The sequence below is a fragment of the Rattus norvegicus genome, chromosome 1 (genome assembly GCF_036323735.1).
Source record: "Rattus norvegicus strain BN/NHsdMcwi chromosome 1, GRCr8, whole genome shotgun sequence".
NCBI lineage: Eukaryota > Metazoa > Chordata > Mammalia > Rodentia > Muridae > Rattus > Rattus norvegicus.
The window spans coordinates 100068937-100094080 of NC_086019.1; the positions used below are offsets into that span (position 1 = coordinate 100068937).

The following is a 25144-nucleotide window of genomic DNA, read 5'->3' on the forward strand; positions in this document are numbered from 1 at the left end:
TTACTTTATGTGTTTGTTTTGCAAACACACACACACACACACACACACACACACACACACACACACACCCCATGTGCATGTGTGGTGCCTGAGGAGGTAAAAAACAGGTGTCGGAAACCTTACAACTGAGGTTACCAATGGTCGTTAGCCACCCTGTGGATGATGGGAGAGTGGCCAGTACTCTTAATCACTTACTTTCTTAGACACCTTTTAGGGGTGTCTAAGAAATATTTTATTAATATTATATTTATTAAATATAAGTACATTGTAGATGTCTTCATACACACCAGAAAGGGCATCTGATCTTATTACAGATGATTTTGAGCCACCATGTAGTTGCTGGGATTTGAACTCAAGACCTCAGGAAGAGCAGTCAGTGCTCTCAACCACGGAGCCATCTCTCCAGTCCCCTGATTTTTTTTTTTCTAAGACAGGGTTTCTTTGTAGCCTTGCCTACCCCTACCTTGCAAATGCTGAGATTAAAGGCATGCCCCTTCCCCTAAAGCCCAGCAGACAGTCTCCTTTTGAAAGGGATTTTTGATTTATTTAATTCATTGGTTGATTTGGTTTTCTTGACACAAGGTTTCACTATGTAAACTAGACTCAAGTTCATTATCCTCATGTCTTGTCTCAGGGCTGGGTTCAAAGCAGTGGGGGATGTGGATCCTGGCCACTTCCTGTAGCCAGGCAGGACTCCCAGTGGAAGAATAAGGGTAGCAACACCTGTTAGCTCATTAGCATTCCTTCTAGGCTCCTCCCACGCAGCAGTTACATAGCAACCGCCAGGCAGGCCTGGCTTGCTGTAAAAGTGACCTTCCTCTGCACCTGCTCTCTTCCTGAACTGGTCATCATCCTTATTGGTTAATCCAAATTCAAGGTGGAGCCCAAGAAGCTGTCTGGTGTGCAGGGGTGCCAAAGAAAAAGTGTACTGGATCACAAAGGCTTTTAAACTCTACTTCTATTTATAAATGTGTGCCGGGTCTCTCCACATGTCAACAGATAAATAACATGGTTAAGGCGTAGCAAATGCTTAACCTGCCTCTTCTCCGCAACTGCTACTTCCGGCTCCCAACAGCGACGATTACCCTTTCACTCCAGAGTCCTTTTTAATTTTGTTACTTTGTTTTCTTCTGAGGCAGGGTCCTACTATGTAGCCTTGACTAGCCTGGGACTTCCTATGTAGAGCATATCCTGACCTTGAACTCAAAGAGATCTGCGGGTCTCTGACTCCTGAGTGCTGGGAGTTAAAAAAAAAAAAAGTGAGGTCTTCTGGTATCCATTCCTGTTTCTTCCCACCCCCACCCCAACCCCCTGCTTAGTTTGGGCTGCTCTAATTTATCTCTATTCATCTAGGGATGTCTTTCTGTATCTCGGCCATTTTTCTTTTGACCCTTTGCTTGTCTGTGTGTTTGGAGTCAGTGTCGTACTGTGCAGCCCAGGCTGGAACTGAGTTTCTTCCTTGCCTCAGTCTCCCACAAGATGGGATTGACAGGCCAATCACCACAACCAGCCCCATCTTGGCTGTTTTATCAGGCAGCTACAGTCTCTTTTTATTTTTTCCTTTATCTATTATACAGTTGTAGGATGATCGTGGATAGCCCCAGCCCTGGCCCAAGCTCTTTCCCCTGGAAAGCCAGGAGGGGAGGGTTCTTCTGAGAGAAAACGTCATCATCCTTAGTCCCAGCTAACTAGGAGGTTGAGGCAGGAGAATCAAAGGTTCGAGACCCAAGCAACGGAGTGGTTTAAGGGCAGCTGGAGCAACGGAGGGGTCAAGTCTTTAAGTTCAGATTCCATTTAGAGAACCTGACCTAAGTGTGAACTCAGGTAAACTAGCAGGCTGGTACCTAGCGTTAGTTTCTAAGTTGTCCCCCAACAAAACCTGAGCCTAGCTCCAGTCTTTATGCTAATCCCCAACAAGACCAGCATTTCCAGGTTACACCCTCAACAAGACCAGTGTCTCCAGGTTATTCCCCCAACAAAATTAATGTTGGTATTCTGTCTAAGCTCCACCCCCACAGCTACCTGGAAACAGCCAGTTAAAGTCCAATCCACAGTTGCCTGGCAACAGCCAGCTGTTCTTGACCCTATAAAAGAGGCCACTTGCCCATTCCTCTCCCTCTTGCTTTCTCTTTGTCCTCTCCCACTTCCCCTCTGTCCCTGTCCCTTCTCTCCCCTTCCTCCACGTGCCCATGGCTGACCTTTACTTATCCCCTCTCCTCTCTTCTTCTCTCTTTAAACTCTCCATGTGGAACCATGTCGGCTTGGTGTGTTCTGTCCGGGCACAAGCTAAGACTTCAACCCCAACATTGGTCCTAACATTTTTTTTTTTTTGGGATCTTTTTTTCGGAGCTGGAGACCGAACCCAGGGCCTTGCGCTTCCTAGGCAAACCACTGAGCTAAATCCCCAACCCCTGGTCCTAACATTTTAAACCCTAACACCTGCACCCCCAGTTATGAGCCCCACCCCCTGTCTAATGACCACCAATGCAGAGGGGAGTAGAAATTAAGTTTATGATATGACTCCTAGCACCAGCCAATTATGTTAAAGGCCACAGTAGCTTTCCAATTAGATGCTTACACACTCACTGCCCCCTCCGCCCCCCCCCACCCTGCTTGCTGCTTACTATATAAAGCCTTGCCCCATAGACATCCGGAGCTCCCCACCACCGAAATTGTCCTGAGTGTCGGTGGTTGTGTTGGGGGTGGGGTGGCGAGCTAGCATGGATAGAATAAACACATTGCATGAGATCGGCTCCTGTCTGTTTTTGGGGGATCACTAACATTTCCCTGGCACTACACAGCTTGGCAAGATCTTATTGCAAAATGAAGCATGCATGAAACTTTGAATTTCATTCCCAACACTGCAAACAAACCTCGGAGTGAGGGCAGCCCCCAGTTTCTGTGGCATCAATGAGTTGAAGCTACACAGGGAGCAGGGACACCTCTGGGCAGGAGAGGAGAAAGTTTGTATACGTGAGAGTCCTACACCTGTCTCTGTAGCTCTCTGCTGTAATTTCTGCATTTCTGTGTACATGCCCCCCTCCCCTCGCTTCATTTAATGATATCAACCTCTGTTCAGCTAGAGAGCTTCCATAGAGCATGCAAGTGTAGACAGGTGGACAGAGGCTAGATCAGGTCTGGCAGCCCTCCTTGGCATTTGCAGCCTCTGGTGCCTGAGACCTTTCACTGCTCCAGTGAGATGATGCTGCGAACGCTCATCTTCCGTTAACCCCGGGGAGAAATCATCTCATCACATTCTGGGCGGATTTGAGGCACTCGTGTGGACCGAATGCATGCCCTACAGCCCGGGAATGGCTGTACGAGGCAGCAGTCAGGTCCTGTCAAGTCTTATTGTTTAATTAAAAACAAATTCCCAAGTAATGAATTTTTTTCACTGTATTTATTATTTATTTACTGTTACTTTGGCATAGAACCTTCAGGCACTCTCATACGCAGGGTCTAGGTTTAAAAGGCAGTGACAATAAGAAATGCACGTAGTGGGGGCTGGAGAGATGGCTCAGTGCTTAAGAACACCGACTGCTCTTCCTGAGGTCCTGAGTTCAAATCCCAGCAACCACATGGTGGCTCACAACCATCTGTAATGAGATCTGATGCCCTCTTCTGGTGTGTCTGAAGGTAGCTACAGTGTACTCATACAATAAAATAAAATCTTAAAAAAAATTAAAAAAAAAAAAAAGAAATGCACATAGGAGAGGGACTATTTATAAAGAGGAAGGGGATCAGTGGCATGCGGGAGGGGCAAGTAAGTATAACAGAGTAGATATAATCAAAGGCGGTGTCGGGGCTGGGGATTTAGCTCAGTGGCAGAGCGCTTACCTAGGAAGCGCAAGGCCCTGGGTTCGGTCCCCAGCTCCGGGGGGGGGGGGGGGGGGGGGAAAGGCGGTGTCTCGGTAGGGTTTCTCTTGCTGCTACAGAACACCGGGACCAAAAACCAAGCAAAACATGCTTACACTTCCTTATTCATCATTTGAGGATGTTGGGACAGGAATGCAAACAGGGTTGAAACCTGGAGGCAGGAGCTGATGCAGAGGCCACAGAGGGGTGCTGCTTACTGGGCTTGCTTCCTCTGGCTTACTCAGCCTGTTTTCTTGTAGAACCGGGGTCCACCAACCGAGGGATGGCACCTCCCCATTGATCCCTAATTGAGAAAATGCCTTACAGCTGGATTTCATGAAGACATTTCCTCAAGGGAGGCTCCTTTCTCTGTGACGGCTCCAGCTTGTGCCAAGTTAACAGAAAACCAGCCAGTACAGGCATGATATACATTTATGAAAATATTGTAATGAATTCAATTATTAAATGCCAATAAAAAGTGAAAAAAAATAAATGAAGCAAGCCCATGTTAGGAGCAGACAACCGCAAAACAGCTGTTCAACCACACAAAGGGCAGTGGTGGGGAGGAAGCCTCAGTTGGCCACTCTTATAGCTGGGGTGGCACCATTTGAGTCTTGGTCATTTTAGGTTAGGCTGACCTCCCATGACTGTGTGTGATACAGTGGAAACTATGAAGAGTGAAGCTGGACACTTGGTCTTTATTAAGAGATATCATCCCTCGGTCCCAACCTCAGAGTCATTGTCACTGCTCTGGGCTGTGACAGCCCATCTGTAGGGAGCCATATTGGATTTGGGCCTGGCCGCTTTGTGACTATGGCTCAAAGTGGCTGTGTGACTCTTGGCTGCATGGCCACAGAGATTCAACCTTGAAATGACTGCCATAAAGTCTTGAGATTGTTGGACAAAAGCCTCTCCCAGGAATTTACGGCACAGAAAGATAACATTCACAGGATGTTTCAGCCTGAGCAAGCACGGTCTCCATCGCATGACCTCTTCACCTTCTGCTATCGCTGCTGGAATGCCCTCCTCCCTCCATCCTTTGTGTTTCACAAAGGACACTCCCCCTGCCTGAAAGCCTTAAAACCTGTAATGCTCGCCCCATTAAAGGAGACCTTTTTTTTTTTCTTTTTTTCGGAGCTGGGGACCGAACCCAGGGCCTTGTGCTCGCTCACTAGGCAAGCGCTCTACCATTGAGCTAAATCCCCAACCCCATTAAAGGAGACCTTAACAACAGAACTTTTGCTTGGTCTCCTTCTCTTCACCCCCATTGATACATAGGTAGAAGGCTTCTTCAGGACCCTGAATAACTGGGTCCCCGCTGGTGGGGACACCCATCAGAATGTCACTACCCTAATGGTGTTCTTTTTTCCTTTTTAAAGATTTATTTATTTATTATATATGACTACACTGTAGCTGTCTTCAGACACACCAGAAGAGGGAGTCAGATCTCATTAGAGATGGCTGTGAGCCACCATGTGGTTGCTGGGATTTGAATTCAGGGCCTCTGGAAGAGCAGTCAGTGCTCTTAACCACTGAGCCATCTCTCCAGCCCCCTAATGGTGTTCTTAAGCCTTTTACCTGCCCAAGGTCAAGGTGAAGCTACTTAGTGTCCTCCTGCAGGTGCAGAGGGCAGCGTTGATATCTCTCAAGCTGTGTCAGCACCTGTCTATGCTTGTCACAGGTGTAGTCTGAATGTGGGAAGCTATGGCCTGAGACCCTGGGGCTGCTTCTACTCACCAGGGGTAAAGGGATCAGAGTGGACAATGAAGTTGTCTAGTCTGGGTTGCCTATCACTTGGAGTATGCAAGAAGGGTGTCATGGCATGGCTTTGTCACAAAGAGTGTCTGCGAGTGGTTGGCACCACTGAGGAGCACAGACCCTGAGGTCATGGTGTCATATGTAAGTTTTGGGCTTTATCTAGAGCTCCTGCCTGACTCATAAACTCCCTTGCAAAGGCAGGCCACAAAAGTAGAATTTCTTTCCCATAGACCGGCCATAGACACGCTGTGTTGGGAGATTACCTTGCTGAAACCTCCCGACCTACCATGGATCTATTCTAGATTCTAAATCCCTCTCATTTCACAGCGTCCTCTTATCTCTTATTCATTTTTGGCTCAGTACTTAGCCCAGGCTGGCTTTGAACTCATAATCTTTGTGCTTCCGTCTCCTGAGTGCTGGGTTTGTATTACCGTACTTGGAAAACAAGGCAGTATTGGATGAAAAAATTTTTTTAGTTTTAATGTTGGGTTGTGTTGTTATGTGGGACTTGATAATTCTAATAGTTCTTAATGTGACCAGGCCAGCCCCCGATAATTGAGGCAGAGTCCTGTGGAATTATTTAACCAGCTTTAGCACCGTTACTAGGGGATTGCCTGTAAACTGTTTTTCTACCCACGACAGCCCGTTTCCCAGCCATACTCCAAGTCACTCGCTGTCTGAGTATTGCCTGGGCTCCTTTCATTCCTCTAGTCTGTCCTCAGGGGCCACTTCTCTTGGCCACTTGCTCCTGGTCCATCTGATCTAATGGAAACCTCCTTCTCTCTCGGTCTTCTTTCTCCCCTCTCTCCCTTTCTTTCTACTCTTGGTCCCTACCTGTGCTTCCCCCCAGCCCCCAGGACAATAACTAAAACCACACATACCTCTAGTCTCCCCAGTGACTGGCCGTCCACCACAGTCAGAGAAGACTGGGGAGCAAAGTTTACATAACATCATTTGGCGTACACGAGAGTGTGCTTGTTGGGACTGCGACTAGCTCTTGGGGGCCACTGTTACAGCACCAGACTGACCCCCAACAGGGTTGTGCTTTTTTTTTTTTAAGACAAACTAAGAATGCACACAAAGACAATTGGCTGCAGCGTGAGCTTTTTATTTCCATGTTGTCTCATTCCCTGAAGACTGCTTAGAAATGATGCACAAAGAGCCAGAGCGATGGGTCAGGGTTTAAGAACACTGGCTGCTCCTGCAGAGGACTCAGGTTCAACTGAAAGCATCCGTCTCTCACAGTGGCTTACAAACACCATTAACTCCAGTTCCAGGGAATTTGATGCTCTTTTCGGGTCTCTGCAAGCTCCAGACAGGCATGTCATGTAAGGACATGCATGCAAACTGCACTTAAAAATGAAATACAAGGAGTAGGACACACACACACATACACACTCACACATACACACACACAGAGGCATGTAGACACACACACATACACACACACTCATATGCACTCACACATACACACATATACACACACATATACACACACACTCACACACATATACACACACACTCACACACACATATACACATACACAGTCACACATATACACACACAGGCACATAGACACACACATATATGCACACACATACACACATGTACAAACACACACAGAGACACACAGACACAGGCACACAGACACACACAGAGACACATAGACACACAGACACACACAGACACAGACACACACACATATACACACACTCACACACACATATACACACACACCCACACACATATACACATACACACTCACACATATACACACACAGGCACATAGACACACACATATATGCACACACATACACACATGTACAAACACACACACAGAGACACACAGACACAGGCACACAGACACACACAGACACACACACAGAGACACATAGACACACAGACACACACAGACACAGACACACACACATATACACACGTACACACATTTACAAACACACACACATATACACACACAGGCACATAGACACACACACATACACACATATACACACACAGGCACACAGAACACACATATATATATACACACATACACACATGTACAAACACACACAGAGACACACACAGACACAGACACACAGACACACAGACACACAGACACACACAAAGACACCTAGACACACAGACACACACACACACACACACCCTGCTTTGGATCAGTCTGTCACAGAGTCTCAGGATAGTCAGAAATTCCATGAGAAGCTCCTAGGACTGGGAAGTTTGATTGAAAAATCTGTTGGGACAGAAATAGACTAGAGACAGAGGAAAAGTTGAGGAGTTTAGGGAAGAATTTTTATACCGAGTGTATATTTGAACATTTTAGGCCTATGGTTTTTGTATTTTGGGATATAAGAGTCCCAACACCAAGAGAGAATAAAAGTAAATAATTAAAAATGATGTAACTTTTCCCGTTTTAAGAACTTGAGATGAAGGGTCTGCAAATGACTTCATTTCAGTGATGAGCTAAAGTCATGGAGGAGAAGTGGAATATCTTTACATGACCGCCCTATTACACAGCAAGGGGAGTGACATGTGGGGCTAAGAAGGGACAACGTGCTTACAGCACTAGAAGGAACAGACTCGTTTCAGTGTGACTGTCTCAAGTCTGGCGTCTTCACCACCATGGAGAAGGCTGGGGCTCACTTGAAGGGTGGGGCCAAAAGGGTCATCGTCTCTGCCCCTTCTGCCAATGCTCCCATGTTTGTGATGGCTGTGAACCATGAGAAGTATGACAACTTAAGATTGTCTGGAATGCATCCTGTACCATCATCTGCTCAGCCCCCCTGGCCAAGGTCATCCATGACAACTCTGACATCATGGAAGGGCTCATGACCACAGGCCATGCCATCCTGCCACTCAGAAGACTGTGAATGGTCCCTCTAGAAAGCTATGGCGTGATGGCCGTGGGGCAGCCCAGAACACCATCCCTGCATCCACTGGTGCTGCCAAGGCTGTGGGCAAGGTCATCCCAGGGCTTAACGGGAAGCTAACTAGCATGGCCTTTCATGTTCCTACCCCCAATGTATCCGTTGTGGATCTGACATGCCGCCTGGAGAAACCTGCCGAGTATGATGACATCAAGAAGGTGGTGAAGCAGGCATCTGAGGGCCCACTAAAGGGCATCCTGGGCTACCCTGACGACCAGGTTGTCTCCTGTGACTTCAACAGCAATTCCCACTTTTCCACCTTTGGTGCTGGGGCTGGCATTGCTCTCAATGACAACTTTGTAAAGCTCGTTTTCTGGTATGACAATGCATATGGCTATAGCAACAGGGTGGTAGACCTCATGGCCTCCATGGCCTCCAAGGAGTAAGAAACACTGGACCATCCACCCAAGCAAGGACACTGTGAGAAAGAGAGAGGCCCTCAGATGCTGAAGAGTCCCTGTCCCAACTCAGCCCTCAACACTGAGCCTCTGCCTCACAGTTTCCATCTCGGATTCCCATAATAACAGGAGGGGCCTATGGAGCCCTCCCTACTCTCTTGAATATTATCAATAAAGTTTGCTGCACCCCGCCCCCCAAAAAAGCCAGTTCCTGGCAGGCAGTCTGGGATAGCCATGAGTGGTTTACAGCAGATATTTGGATTGTGGTGGAAAGTGACTGAGCTAGCCCAGAGACTTCCACAGCCTGGGAATGTAGTCGAGAATGTGCAGTACATGCTATGAGTTTTCTCCAACATTCTTATGGCTCTAGGGGACTTTGAGTCATGTTTTCAACCAGGACTATTAGAGTTTGAGTCTGAACTGTTGCCTACAGGCTCTTGTGTTTGAACAGTTGGATCTTTTCTGGTGGCAATGTTTAGGGAGTGTGGCGGTTTAAATAGGTTTGGCCCCCAATAGACTCATGTGTTTAAATACTTGGCCTATCAGGAGGTGTGGGCTTGCTGGAGAAAGTGTCACGGTGGGGGGAGGCTTTGAGGTCTCCTTAGCTCAAGTTATGCCCAGTGTGGAATCTGCTCTCCTTGTTGCCTGTGCATGAAGAAGTAGATTGATATCTGGGTTCCTCCAGCATCATGACTGTGTGGATGCTGCCATGTTTCCCACCACGATGATAGTGGACTAAAACTCTGAAACTAAGCCACTCCCAACTAGATTCTTCTTTCTATAAGAGTTGCCATGGTTATGGTGTCTCTTCACAGCAATGAAATCCTAACTAAGACAGTGAGGTTGTGGCCTAATCAGGTAAGTGGATCACTTCAGGATGGGGAGTGTGGCTTGAAGGCTATCTACTTTTCATGTTGACTTGAGATCTCTGCTCTCTGGTACACTTTCCAGGCCAGGAGTTCTGGGACATTATCCCACTGCTATGAACTGAGCCCACCCTAACGTCTTGCCTTCCTGCCATAACGAATTATGCCCTTTGGAACCCCTAGCAAACATGGTCCTCTACCCTTTAGAGTTCCTTCTGTTAGGTACTTTGTTCAGCTATAGTAAGTATGATGCCCCAAAACTCTTCCAAACTGGCCTGTGTCCTGGCTGAAAGAAACCACTGAGTTCTTTGGGATACTTAGGAAACCCTCAGGGAGCAAAGGGTGAAATGCTACTCCTGGTTGCAGTGATGGCATTTCCCCAGGGGTTGTCCCCATTCTAGGTGAAATGAGATCAGAGCAGGGAGTTCAGAACTGTTCTGTTAGTTATCTCCAGTTGGGTGTAATCTGGGCCACAGAAATCAGAGACAGAAATGATGATTGCAGGGCAGACTGGAGCACAAGACTGACATGTGTCACCGCACTGTCTCCTGGGGTCTAGTTTGTCTCAGAAGGATGTTCTGCAGGAAAGACTAGCACTGCTTCATGGTCCAGTAGTCAGATGTGTGACGGGAGACTCGGCAGGGACCGAAGATGCTGTGGTTCAGCTGCTGCCACTGTACAATGTACAGCATGCGCTACATGGAACATTCTTCCTGCCCCGAGCCCCTGGGCACTGAGAAGGATTGCTGCCCCCTTTCATTCAACCCTCAGGCAAACTGCTTCTTGACAACCAGTGCTAACTGCGATCTCAGATAAGGGAAACGTGATAAAGTATTTGAGGTGAGGTGGTATTACTCAGGAGTGATCCATTGTAGGGCCTGTGGCCTCTCCTGTTCCTCCTTCAGGAGTTCAGGGTAGGTGGGTATGGTGGCACACACCTGTAAGCCTCGTACTTGTGAGACCAGCGCAGAAGAGTTCCCATTCTAGGGCAACTTGGGCCATATAGGGAGATATTATCTCAAATAAATGACATATGAGAATATATGTATAATGATAATCATACATATATGATTAAAATAAGCATAAAAGGATCAGTGGAGCGGGTAGTTGTTATTATTAATTACCATAGCTACCTATTTAAAAATATTTTATTAACATTTATACTGGTGCATACGTGTGTGTGTATGTATATATGTGTATGTGTATGTGTGTGTATGTATATGTGTGTGTATGTGTATGTGTGTGTATGTGTGTGTATGTGTATGTATGTGTGTGTATGTGTGTGTATGCGTGTGTATGCGTGTGTATGTGTGTGTATGTGTGTACTTATCTGTGAATGTATAGGCAGAGAACAGAAGTCAACATTGAGTGTTTTCTCAGTCACTCTCCACCTTCATTGTTTTTGAGACAGGGTCTCTCACTGAATGTGAACTTTAATGTGTTGGTTATAACCGCCGGCTATGAGGATCTGCCTGCCTGTGCCCCCTATTCCAGTGCTTGTAGTACAAATGTGTATCACTGAGCTAAGCTGTTAAATGGTTCTGAGCAGCTGCCCAGACCCAAGCTCTACTAAGTACTTCCCTAGCCATGTGAACGCAGATCCTTCTGCCTCTCTTACTTTCTTTTAAAGAGCAGTGATATCCCCTTAAAGAAGGTATTCTATTTCCTAATGATCAATCCAAAGTAGACATAAGTGACCCAGCTCTGGCCAATCAGCATTCAGAGTATCCTAGTCAAGGGGTATCCATAGGACCTGACCCTAGATATCAAATTTGATCAAGGGAATCCTGGGACTGCAGGGGGGGGGGATACCAGATAGAAACAAGTCTTTTCTTTCTAGCTATCCTAGCCAGAGACAGACACATTTGGGAGCGTGCAGAGTGGTCATGACACTGAACCATGTGGGGAATGAGGAAGGGGAAAGGAGAGATGGGAGTCAAGTATAGCAGCCAGGAGGGCAAGGCTACCAGAGAGTGTCCCGTAAACAAAATGTCTGTATTATTGAGAAGAGCCTCTGGGAGTCGGGCAGCCCAGGCCTTGGGATTGGAGAGTTATGAGTTGAGGGTGGTATGTGCAATGCTGGGAGAATCTGGAGGTTAGGTCTGCATTGATATGTTAAATAGCACCCTCAGCTACTTGTGCTGGGTTTCAAACTGAACACTTTAGCCAATTGAGGACCCTTGAAGTGACCTACAAGTGCCTGGTCACATCAGCTTTGTGGACTTTCACCAAACACCTGCAAGGACCTAGCCTTTGTGCTGAGCCCTAAGACTCTGTTAGATTTTTCAGAGTTCAAAGGCCATGACACATCTAGGTCCCTGCTTCTGGGCTTTAGTTGGAGGGGTCTCTGGCCCTGTTGATGTCCCAGGGTGTGGCTGTGGTTATCTTGGTGATCATGGTAAGGCGTGACTGTTCTTCAAACACAAGTCTTAGTCGTGAGCCATCCATTCAACAGCAAGAACCAAGACAGAGAAAATTTAATGAGTGTCTACTTGGGTTTGACCCTGTTTTCTTCCTCTTCCTCAGTCTTCCTCTTCCCTCAGTCTTCCTCTTCCCTCAGTCTTCCTCAGTCTTCCTCAGTCTTCCTCAGTCTTCCTCTTCTTCTTCTTCTTCTTCTTCTTCTTCTTCTTCTTCTTCTTCTTCTTCTTCTTCTTCTTCTTCTTCTCCTTCTTCTTCTCCTCCTCCTCCTCCTCCTCCTCCTCTTCCTCCTCCTCCTCTTCCTCCTCCTCCTCCTCCTCCTCCCCCTCCTCCTCCTCCTCCTCCTTCTCCTTCTCCTTCTTCTGTCCTGGGGCTGGAACCCAGCATCTTGCCATATTCCCAGCCCTTGGTTTTTAGAGATAGCATCTCACTGCGTTACCCAGGCTGGCCCTGAATGCATGCTCTTCCTACTCCAGTGTGTGAAGCTTTGGGATTACAAGCATCAGGAAAACCACAGGCCCACAGAGGCGAATGGTTTATAAAGGCTGTATTAATTCAAAGAAGATAGATGTTAGGTAGGTTTCATGTCCCAGGGGTTGTGGTTTAATTTTGGAGATGCCGTGATGCCTGGAATTTGGCATCATTTTAGACACTCTCAAGTGATTCTAACACAGAGATGTGAGCTGGACATGGGGTTTTCCAGAGATGCTAACCTCACACTTTCCTGAGGCACCATCTGAGAACAGAGGAAGTGGAACGGGGCAGTTTCTGGGAGGCTCACTCTGATGGTTTGAATAGGTTTGACCCCCATAGACTCTGTGTTTGAATGCTTGGCTCATGGGGAGTGACATTGCTAGTGGCCTTGTTGGAGTAGGTGTGCCACTGTGGGGACAGGCCTCTAGTTCTAGAGCTCGAGGTTTGCCCAGTATGGAATAGTTTCCCCCTGGCTGCCTTTGGATCAAGATGTAGATGTCTTAGCTCCTCCAGCACCATACTTGTCCACACTCTGCCATGCTCCCTCCATGATGATAATGGGCTAAACCTTTGAATCCGGTTAAATGTTTGACTTTATAAGAGTTGCCTGGGTCATGGTGTCTCTTCACAGCAGTAAAACCATAAGACACCACCTTTTGCACATAGTTGAGAATAAATCACCCACAGAACACCAGTTTCCAAGAAAAAGGGACAGGCTGAGTTAGAGGGGATGGGGAGGGCTCTCTGGAAGGCGACACCCGGCATCTCTCCCTCTGAGGCACTGACAGAAGCCAGGTAGACTGCCGAACACTGACTGTTTGTGTTCCCTCAAAACTCACAGGAAGCCGACCCCCAGGTGTAATGATTCAGTAGTTACTGTTATGTGACTGTGACCAGAACACCTGACAGAGACCCTTTAGGGGAGGGGTAGTCTGTTTTGCCTCCTGGTTGCCTTTGAGGTTATTGTGCAGCAGTGTAGTAGGAGAGAAGGGGCTGCTTGGTCTGTGTAGTAGAAGCCTGTGGCTGTCACTTCACGTGGTGTGGGCCACAAGGCAGACAGCACAAGACGGAAGCAATGTCAGGCGATCCTGCTGAGACCTCCCGAAATAACACCGCTGCCTGGGAAGTGTGTGGTCAAACTCACGAACTCGTGGCGGACTTCGTATATACATGTGTGTATGTGTATGTTTATATATATGTGTATATGTCTGTCTGTCTGTCTGTCTGTCTGTATGTGAGGCAGGGAGTTTGGGGTCATCTTGGATTGTATATCAAGTAACAAGTGCAGTCAGAGTTCCTTGTAAAATCATGTTTCACAAACAAACAACCAACCATGAAGTTGTGCATAATATCTGTAGGAGAGATTGGGTCATGGCTGGTGAGTACTGTGCCTTTTTGTAGAGTTCCCAGAGACCCCACAGGACCTTGGCTATGTGAGGTCTCAGCGAGAGAACAATTTTATAGATTGGGGACCTGGTTAATATCAAATCATGTGACACTTTGACCTTGGACATCCCAGCATTCAGGGCCTTGAAGACTTTTTTATAAGGTACCTGGTCTGCGGTTCTTTTCGTGACAGCAGCCTGACCAGGTAAAGACATAGGCCCATGGTGCGGAGCCATCCAGTCTCATGCCTGGAGAGAAGCTACTGTAGCTGAAGTGAGGAGACCAGTCGGGCTGGCTTCCAGGACTCTGGCTAACCTCACCCGCTTCATCTGAGCAGAAGGACAGAGGGAAGGCTGGCTTGAGGAAGGGAGACAATACACAAAGGCAGAAGTGCAGACCAGGGGGAGATAAGCAATTTCTTTGCTTGCCCGAAAGGGAAGCCTAGCAATGTGTCCACACGCATTCGTTCTGAGGGGCAGCTGAGACTCTGCATCAGAAGAGAAAGCCACCACAGGCTGAGCTGCCTGCGATTCCAGCCTCAGCTGGAGCTGCGCTACTCCAGGAGCCCCAGTCCTCTGTGTCTTCCTTGTTTAAGGCTATGCTTACCTCATACTCAGCACAGTCAAGGAAGAGGTTACCACCATAAAAAGCTCCTGGAATGAGGCCCAGGCGGCTGTCAGGGCCTACCCAGAGGAAAATCAGCCTCCACAAGCAGACTGTAACTATCTGTTATGTTAATTAGGCTGTGGGATAATAGGGTGTTCCAGGGTTATTGCAGTCTGTAAGCCCTGTAGTAAACACGGGATGAGGCGCAGAGCTGGTGGGCGCTCCTACCTTGCAGAAAAGAGTCTTGGTTCTAGCCCGTCAATGGGGATTTTACTCAGGGTGAGTTGAAGTTCTGGAGACACAGATGATTTGGGGGATGGGGGAGAGGTTCAGTCATGTGACAACGCCTGCTGTGGCATGATTCTTGGCAGATGCGTCTGCGTCCTCGGCTTCCTAGGATCACCAGTGCAGACTTCATAGGGCTGGTTTGTATTTCTTGCTAGAGTTTGCTGAGGCAGGGGCAGCTTCGGAAAGCGCCTGGTCCTGATTTGGAGGACAGTGCTGTAGACCCATAACTGTGGGGCGAAGCCACACACGAGAACTTATCCACACTCATAGCATTTATTTTTAAATGACACAAGGGTACTAGGAGATCACAAAAACAAGAGAGGTAAGGACACTTTTGTGGTACCACTCAGCTGTGCCCCCCTTGATCCTGTTCTTTGGGACTTAACCAGCTTCTCCTGCCTCCTTTTCCACTTCCTTTTTGTCTCAGACCTTGGTTGCTGTACTGTCCCCAACTCTTCAGGGCTGCTGCCAGTAGGCCTCAGCTTCTCTATTCACCAGTCTAGAATGCACGTCTCTCCCCTGCATCTCCTAGAAAGCATGCGTTTCCTCCGTTAGGCCCTGGCTGTGGGTGTATGAAGGTTCAAAGGGACAGAGACTGTGGTTCTGAAACATTGCTCACGGGCGCTGGTCCCCTGCCTCATAACAGTATTTGAGATGGCTGTGCTGGAAGAGGCTTACAATATGCCTATAATCCTAGCATTTGGAAGGGCGAAGCAGGGAGATCCCGAGTTCCCAGATAGCCTGGTATATAGGGTAAGTTTCAGGCTAGCCTGGGCTGTAAAGGCAGAGATCCTATTTAAAGAAAAAAAAATCAAAGCCAATCAACTAATCAACTAACAGAAGATCAAGAAAGGTTGGGAGTGTGGGTCATGGGCACAGGAATTGCTGCACAGGCTCGATGGTGTGCGTTTCCTTCCCAGCATTCAAACAAACAACAAAGAAAACCATATTTCTGTGCATCTCCAGTGCTAACCTTGGTCTAGACTGCAGACATTCCTCACAGACCATAGCTACCTCCTCACTGGTCATACATTCTTCACCCTGATCCCTCTGTCCATCCCTCTACTCTTGCCCGATTTCCCCTGGTTTCTTCTCAGCCCACTCACAGCTGAAGCTTCCAGTTAGACCTCATCTGGGGACACCCGAGGTCCCACCCCGTCCCACCCATGCCTGTTTGCCTGCTTGCATTACTCCAGTGCAGATGTCTGGCCTCATCCTAAGGTCAGTTCCCAAAGGACATAGGCATGTATTTTCCCTTTCCCACCCCGTAGACACATAACCTCATTCTTCCACCATTCACTGCCTCACCCACTAAATTGGGGATGACCTTGGGGTGAGGACCAGCAGATTCAAAGCGACCACACCCTAGAGACTGAAACATTGCTGAACTCCTCCTGGTCTCCAGAGGTCTGGGGTATAGAAAGAGCCAATAATTTGAGAGGTGGCAAGAGATAATTCAGTTATATATTTGGTGACATACATTAGGACTTGGTGGGGCTCTTCTTTTTCTTTCTTTTTTTTTTCTTTTCTTTTTTTTGGAGCTGGGGACCGAACCCAGGGCCTTGCGCTTACTAGGCAAGTGCTCTACCACTGAGCTAAATCCCCAACCCCGACCACAACCTAATTTAATGGCTGTTATCTTAGCAAGGCTTCTATTTCTGCAATGAAACACTACCATGACCAAAACGCAAGCGGGGAAGAAAGGGTTTATTTGGTTTATACTTCCGCATTGCTGTTCACAAACTGACGTCAGGAAAGGAACTGAACCATGAGGAATCCTGAGGCAGGAGCTGGTGCAGAGATTGGGGAAGGGTGCTGCTTACTGACTGCTCCGTCTTCCTTCTTAGAAAACCCCTGACTGAGAGCCCAGGGATAACACCACCCATAAGGGGCTGGGTCCTCTCTCCGCAACAACTAATTAACATAATTTTTACATAATTTGTTATGTTTTAATAACATAATTAAAAATGGCTTATAACTGGACTTTATGGAGTTGTTTTTTTTTTTTTTTTGTCAAGTTTAGGTTTTCTCCTTTACCATAACTCTATCTCGTGTCAAGTTGACATAAGGCTATCCATCACAAAGGGGAAATTAAACCTTTTCCTTCCCAGGTTGCTTAGGGTCACAACGATCTATCATACGCTAGAAACCAAAGTAAGACAAGGGGACTCCATGTACACAGCTGTGGAGAGTGTTAGATGCAAATCTTCCAGTATGGCTGCTTTGAAGACACCCATGCTCCTGCTGGTAATCCCACTCCTGCTTGGTAAGCAAGTTTAAGCCCTCACTGGTCCCCATAGTGAAGTGTGGACTCACAAGTTGGTCTGTTGTTGGCTCCATAGGGGAGGACATATACATAATTTACATCTTTCCAAGGGAAGGGATTGTAGCAACAAAACCCAGCTTCCTTTTTACCCTTTATTTCTACAGAACAGCATCTGTGTTGTCCAGGCTGGCTTTGAGCTCTCTTGGTATGATAGGCTGGCCTTTCTCTTGTGACCCTCCTGCCTAAGCTTCCTCCAAGCCTGAACTCCCTGGCCCGGTTAACATTTTTGATTCGTATGCATACATTTTTCCTTGTAGTTACAAAATACTTGACAAAAACAACTTGAGCAGGGAAGAATTTGTTTGTCTCAGTCATACAGAGGGCTCTGTCTCTTACAGCATGGATAGCTTGTTCTTTGTTCAGATGGAGACAGACAGGAGGCATCGGAAGCAGGTTAGAACCAGTTAGAACCTCCACAGACGGTCCTTTGTGACCCGCTTCCACCCGACAGGCCCCAGCATCCTAATGACTCCACAGCCTTCAAAACAATGGGAAACATGCTTGTGGAGAATAATTCAGATTAAAACTGTAAGAAAGTATCAGACACACACACACACACACACCCCACACCGGACGCATAGATATTAAGGTTATAAGTCTCTCCATTTCCAGTCAGTGCCTGTGTTTGCAGAGCTCTGGACTGTGGAACTGTGGGGCTGCCTTGTGTCTTCTAGGCAGGCTCTTGGGGCCAAGCAGGAAGGGCAGGGCAGAGGCTGACCCTGGATCCTCAGCATCTCCTGTTTTTTGCTCGCCCTTGTTATCACCTCTGCTGAGGCAGGCAGTGGCATCCTGAATAGGCCCCACTTGTTCCTGTGTGAATTTCAGTGTTGAAATTCCTGCCGTGGCAATTTCATGCTGCCACCATAAACAGCGTCAGGTAGACATGCACACACTGTAGCATGTGTAAGTGTGGCCTGCGTCATCATGGAAAACAGTTATAACCACACACTGGTGGAGGAGACGTGCGGCAGCCAAGGCTCTCCACCTCATGATCCCTGCAAGGCAAGCTCTCTGTGGACAGAGGGCTGCTGGAAGCATAATATGTGACATCATTTCTCTCTCCCTCACTTTTGGCTGAAGGTACAGTTCAATGTATGTGGAGTAAATGCTTCCAAAGTAGACACCACTCCTACTACTCAGCTTCTGTTGTTGAACTGGGGCTCGAGTGTGAGTTGGGGCTTGACTTCTGATTTGCAGACTCTCAAAGGTCACAGCACTGAGGCTCACACTCTGTCCTTTAATGGTGGAACTACAGGGGCAGGGTCACACTGACTACACGTTCCAGCTGATGCAGGGTCACACTGACTACACGTTCCAGCTGCTGCATGGTCACACTGGCTACACGTTCCAGCTGCTGCAGGGTCACACTGGCTACACGTTCCAGCTGCTGCATGGTCACACTGACTACATGTTCCAGCTGCTGCATGGTCACACTGGCTACATGTTCCAGCTATTGCATGGTCACACTGGCTACACGTTCCAGCTGCTGCATGGTCACACTGGCTACACGTTCCAGCTGCTGCAGGGTCACACAGGCTACACGTTCCAGCTGCTGCAGGGTCACACTGGCTACACGTTCCAGCTGCTGCAGGGTCACACTGGCTACACGTTCCAGCTGCTGCATGGTCACACTGACTACATGTTCCAGCTGCTGCATGGTCACACTGGCTACATGTTCCAGCTGCTGCATGGTTACACTGACTACATGTTCCAGCTGCTGCATGGTCACACTGACTACATGTTCCAGCTGCTGCATGGTCACACTGGCTACACGTTCCAGCTATTGCATGGTCACACTGGCTACACGTTCCAGCTGCTGCAGGGTCACACTGGCTACATGTTCCAGCTATTGCATGGTCACACTGGCTACACGTTCCAGCTATTGCATGGTCACACTGGCTACACGTTCCAGCTGCTGCAGGGTCACACTGGCTACACGTTCCAGCTGCTGCAGGGTCACACTGGCTACACGTTCCAGCTGCTGCAGGGTCACACTGACTACACGTTCCAGCTGCTGCATGGTCACACTGGCTACACGTTCCAGCTGCTGCAGGGTCACACTGGCTACACGTTCCAGCTGCTGCATGGTCACACTGACTACATGTTCCAGCTGCTGCATGGTCACACTGACTACATGTTCCAGCTATTGCATGGTCACACTGGCTACACGTTCCAGCTGCTGCATGGTCACACTGGCTACACGTTCCAGCTGCTGCAGGGTCACACTGGCTACACGTTCCAGCTGCTGCAGGGTCACACTGGCTACACGTTCCAGCTGCTGCAGGGTCACACTGGCTACACGTTCCAGCTGCTGCATGGTCACACTGACTACATGTTCCAGCTGCTGCATGGTCACACTGGCTACATGTTCCAGCTGCTGCATGGTTACACTGACTACATGTTCCAGCTGCTGCATGGTCACACTGACTACACGTTCCAGCTGCTGCATGGTCACACTGGCTACACGTTCCAGCTGCTGCATGGTCACACTGGCTACATGTTCCAGCTATTGCATGGTCACACTGACTACATGTTCCAGCTGCTGCATGGTCACACTGGCTACACGTTCCAGCTGCTGCAGGGTCACACTGGCTACACGTTCCAGCTGCTGCATGGTCACACTGGCTACATGTTCCAGCTATTGCATGGTCACACTGGCTACACGTTCCAGCTATTGCATGGTCACACTGGCTACACGTTCCAGCTGCTGCATGGTCACACTGGCTACACGTTCCAGCTGCTGCAGGGTCACACTGGCTACACGTTCCAGCTGCTGCAGGGTCACACTGGCTACACGTTCCAGCTGCTGCAGGGTCACACTGGCTACACGTTCCAGCTGCTGCATGGTCACACTGACTACATGTTCCAGCTGCTGCATGGTCACACTGGCTACATGTTCCAGCTGCTGCATGGTTACACTGACTACATGTTCCAGCTGCTGCATGGTCACACTGACTACACGTTCCAGCTGCTGCATGGTCACACTGGCTACACGTTCCAGCTGCTGCATGGTCACACTGACTACACTGACTACATGTTCCAGCTGCTGCATGGTCACACTGGCTACATGTTCCAGCTATTGCATGGTCACACTGGCTACACGTTCCAGCTGCTGCAGGGTCACACTGGCTACACGTTCCAGCTGCTGCAGGGTCACACTGGCTACACGTTCCAGCTGCTGCAGGGTCACACTGGCTACACGTTCCAGCTGCTGCAGGGTCACACTGGCTACACGTTCCAGCTGCTGCAGGGTCACACTGGCTACACGTTCCAGCTGCTGCATGGTCACACTGGCTACACGTTCCAGCTGCTGCAGGGTCACACTGACTACACGTTCCAGCTGCTGCATGGTCACACTGGCTGCATGTTCCAGCTGCTGCATGGTCACACTGACTACATGTTCCAGCTGCTGCATGGTCACACTGACTACATGTTCCAGCTGCTGCATGGTCACACTGGCTACATGTTCCAGCTGCTGCATGGTTACACTGGCTACACGTTCCAGCTGCTGCATGGTCACACTGGCTACACGTTCCAGCTGCTGCAGGGTCACACTGGCTACACGTTCCAGCTGCTGCATGGTCACACTGGCTACATGTTCCAGCTATTGCATGGTCACACTGGCTACACGTTCCAGCTGCTGCATGGCCACACTGGCTACACGTTCCAGCTGCTGCATGGTCACACTGGCTACATGTTCCAGCTGCTGCATGGCCACACTGGCTACATGTTCCAGCTGCTGCAGGGTCACACTGGCTACACGTTCCAGCTGCTGCATGGTTACACTGACTACATGTTCCAGCTGCTGCATGGCCACACTGGCTACACGTTCCAGCTGCTGCATGGTTACACTGACTACACGTTCCAGCTGCTGCATGGTCACACTGACTACATGTTCCAGCTGCTGCATGGCCACACTGGCTACACGTTCCAGCTGCTGCATGGTCACACTGGCTACATGTTCCAGCTATTGCATGGCCACACTGGCTACACGTTCCAGCTGCTGCAGGGTCACACTGGCTACACGTTCCAGCTGCTGCATGGTCACACTGGCTACACGTTCCAGCTGTTGCATGGTCACACTGGCTACATGTTCCAGCTGCTGCACGTTCCAGCTGTCGGTGGAGTGTAGACTTGTGGTTCTGTGCATGCGTGTCAGGACCAGGCAATGACATAGGGCAGCTTTGGTACTTGGGAACTCTTTCTGGATACAGAGCCTGCTAGCATGGGAGGGTACGTAGCATATAGATCAGCTAAGGACAAATCACAAGGTCACTGCTCTCATCATGGCATCTGTGTGAACCAATGCCCATCCATCATTATAGTCACACCTGGCTTTTTTTTTTTTAAACCAGGCAACAAACAACACTGACTCCCTGACCCCTGTGTGTGTGTGTGTGTGTGTGTGTGTGTGTGTGTGTGTGTGTGTGTATGTGTGTGTGTTTGTGATAGGGTATTATACTATGTACCCCTGGCTGGTCTGGTACTCACTGTTGACTTTGAACTCATGGCAATCTTTCTCCCTCAGCCTCCCAAGTAATTGGATTACTGGTATGAGCCCCTTTGACTGGCTAAGTCAAATACTTATGAACATTGTTTTCCTGATCTGAGAATTGCTCCTAAGGCTTTAAGCATGTTATGCAAGGTTCTCTACTACGGGACAACACCCGGAGATCTCTTTCTTGTGTTTTTGACATAAAGTTTTTATGTATACCTCAGGCTGGCTTGGAACTCATGATCCTTCTGCCTCAGAGGCTCCCTGAGTGCTGAGATTAAAGGTGTGTGACTGCTAAATATATTCTATGCAAAGGGTGTTTTCTATACCATATGAAGATATTTGATGGTTCTAATGGCAAATACACTAGGCAAAGTCCTGGCTTAGAAGACACAAAGACTGACAGAGGTTGGTGGGGGAGGGGCTGCTGAGCTAGGAAGGTGGGGATGGGCCATGAGGGAAATTTCTGGTAGAACAGAGACAAATGCAGAAGATGAGGTTGACATAGGGTTGAGGGACTATGGAAAAAAAATGTTCCACAAAGGAATAACTCACGTGCACACACTGAGAGCAGAGCAGAGGCACATTTGAGGGTCTAGAGTTAACAGAACAGGCACTGGGAGGGGGAAGCTTGGAGCCATCAGGGAGGGTCATGGGAATTCTGCTGAAAAGCATGACTTAAAAAATCGTTATGGGGGGCTGGAGAGATGGCTCAGAGGTTAAGAGCACTGACTGCTCTTTCAGAGGTCCTGAGTTCAAATCCCAGCAACCACATGGTGGCTCACAACCATCTGTAATGAGATCTGACTCCCTCTTCTGGTGTGTCTGAAGACAGCTACAGTGTGCTTAATAAAATAAATAAATAAATCTTTAAACAAACAAAAAAAATAAAAAAAAATCGTTATGGGGAAGTTATTTGTGGGTTTTAAGTGGTTATAAGGACAGTAGTCTGAGTCACATTACAACGGTCATCTTGTCTCTATGTGGCCAAGTATGGAGTCAAGGAAGCTATGGGAGAGCTGAGGCATGACTGGGCAGCTGCTGTGTGGGAGGATGAGGGCAAGAGATGGGACTCTGAGGATACGAGCTGGGAGCAGTGGACACTTGAGTTCCTATGCAAGTTGACATTCAGTAGGCCTTCAAGAAAGGTTGGGTGGGGGGTGTGAACAAAAGAGAGGAAGTAAGGTATAATTGGGCCTTGTATCTGAGTTACAGAGACAATGAGACAACTTCCTGAGGTGGGTATGGGTGCACTTACGTGGTGAGGTCAAAGGGCAATGTTTTCACACCAACATTCAGCGAGCCTCTGCCAGGGTCAGGTTTGCTGGAGAAAACCGAGGATCCAGAAGGATCAAAGCATAGCCTTTGTTCTTACTGAGCTTTTAATCCAGTTGGGAGGAGGAAGATAATACGTGATTGACAATACGTGATTCTGTTAAGTCTTAGATGTGACCTAAAGTTCTGGCTGTGACCACACATGGAGGAACGTTGGGAGAGAAGTCCAAAGATGGGGTTGAAGGCAACCCAACATATATATACACATACATACATACATATATGTATATGTGTATGTATATATGTGTATATATACATACGTATACACACACACACATATATGTATATGTATGTGTGTATATATATATGTATATATATGTCTGGGCTATAAAGATCCATTGAAGGGATTTAGGGAGTGGCCAGGAAGATGGTGAAGGTTAGGAGAGTGGGGATAAAGAGGAGTTCCTGGGTGGGGAATGGTTATCCATGGTTACTCATATTCATCTCAAGGGAGATGAATGAGATAAATATGGAGATAGCCTTAGGCTTTGAGAGGACACATCGCTTGATTGGGCTTCTGAGTGGTGTCCTGGAGGCAGAAACAATGTAGTGTTCTACATCTCATCCCATCCCACTCAGCATCCCAACCAACCTGCACTATCCTAGTCCATCCCCCTGTGCCTGGTCCACAGTCCAAAGTCGTGGCCCTCTTTAAACTTCTGTTTTTTCATCCTTTTCTTCTTCCCAATTTCATCTCTTCCACACTCTTCCCCACCTGGAGCTCAGCCTGATGGAGCAAAAAGAGAAAGCATGTTTTCTGTAAATGCACACGAAGGCTGAAGCCTTCTGTGTTCCATCGTGGTGATTAGAAACCGTCTTTCTTCATTGAAATCTCCTGAGACCCAGAACAGTGAACCCTCAGGACCCATTCTGGATTTCCCGCTGCTCCAACACTTTCTCTTCTGTAGTCCATCTCTGTGCTTGCCTACTCAGCAATGGGTATCCTTCACAGCTTCTGAGAAATTACTATGAATGTTACTGACTAATTTTAATTTGTGTAGCACTGTTGTGAATGAGGTCTACTCAAGTCATCCATTAAAGACTATAATTGTCCATCCATTAAATGGACAATTCCAATATGGTTCTGCTAGAACCCCCTTCTATTAAATTAATATTACAGCTATTTAACAGATGCCTTAATGAGGCATTATACCTAAGAAATGAAAACTAGATTAAAGCCATTGTCCAGAATGCAAGCCTTTTATCATAGTTGATAAAATTTGGGAAGAATTTTCATGTTTATTCTTCAAACCTATGAGACTGGTCATCTGATGATCCTTTTCAGCCTCCAGAAAAATTCTAGCCCAAGAATTTATGGTCAAATCAGCCTTCAGGGTTGGAAGAGACTTAATGCTATCTGGAATGTACCATCCTTAAAAATTGGTGAGCGGAGGAAGCAGGCGGGGTGTTGTATTAACACACGGATATCTGGGTCTCACTCCTACAGCCTGACTGAGGAGGGCTGAGGTGCAGCCTGAGATCACTGCTGTAGACATGTACCTTCTTACCCTGGTGTGGGAATCCTAGAAGTCTAGTCTGGGAGGCCTTCATGTAGTCAAGTGGTCCCATTTGACAGATAGTAACTTGGAGACCCTGAAAGATATCAGGAATTGGTGAACTGATCAGAATGTTGTATCCGGCTCCATGGTTTAGAATTTGTGTAGAAGTTCCTGCTATTTCTTTCCCACCACTAGTGCGCTCAGGCATCTCTTATGGGTTTGAGATTGGTGGCCACATGTCTCCTTACCACTTCTGATTGGCTGGGAGAAGAGTAGGCAGACTTCTCAGGTCTTGCTTTGACTTTCCAGGTTCTTCATGATGGCTCTGAACCCGGGTGTGGTTAGATTCATCATAGCCCATATCTCTCCTAAGCCATCATGGCAGGGAGGGCATCGTGGAACAGGACACACCAGAGACAAGAATCAGATGCAAAGCATTCCATCCTCCTATCGTTCACACTGCATATTTTATCTTAGGACAAAAAGCTTAG

At 48.0% G+C, this 25144-nt stretch overlaps 1 pseudogene; it reads left to right on the forward strand.

The window, feature by feature from the left end:
• The first annotated feature begins 8354 nt into the window (after window positions 1-8354).
• Window positions 8355-9161, forward strand: Gapdhl11 (glyceraldehyde-3-phosphate dehydrogenase like 11; annotated as a pseudogene).
• Window positions 9162-25144: the final 15983 nt, after the last annotated feature.